Below are 294 nucleotides of genomic sequence, written 5' to 3'. Positions count from 1 at the left end.
CAATCACCATGTACTATCCACTGGATGCATTTCTTGAAATGAAAATATATAATTTGATGAAAGTTCACTTTATTTGAGATGTAGAACACGATATTATCATTTATTTTGAGATTAGTAATTTTTCCTATTGTATCATCCTTAATTGTCTTAATTGACCTAAAGAGGTCATGGAGAGATTTCAAAACATAAAATAAATGATATTTACGAGATGTACTATTGATTTCCAACCGATTGATATGTATTTTGTAGATTGAGGATGAAGTTCTCTATTTGAAGAGTTCCTCCTTAACTTAC

This window comes from Naegleria gruberi (genome assembly GCF_000004985.1).
Source record: "Naegleria gruberi genomic scaffold NAEGRscaffold_1, whole genome shotgun sequence".
Lineage (NCBI taxonomy): Eukaryota > Heterolobosea > Eutetramitea > Acrasida > Naegleriidae > Naegleria > Naegleria gruberi.
The sequence above is the reverse complement of the archived record's forward strand: the minus strand, read 5'-3'. Positions refer to the sequence as shown.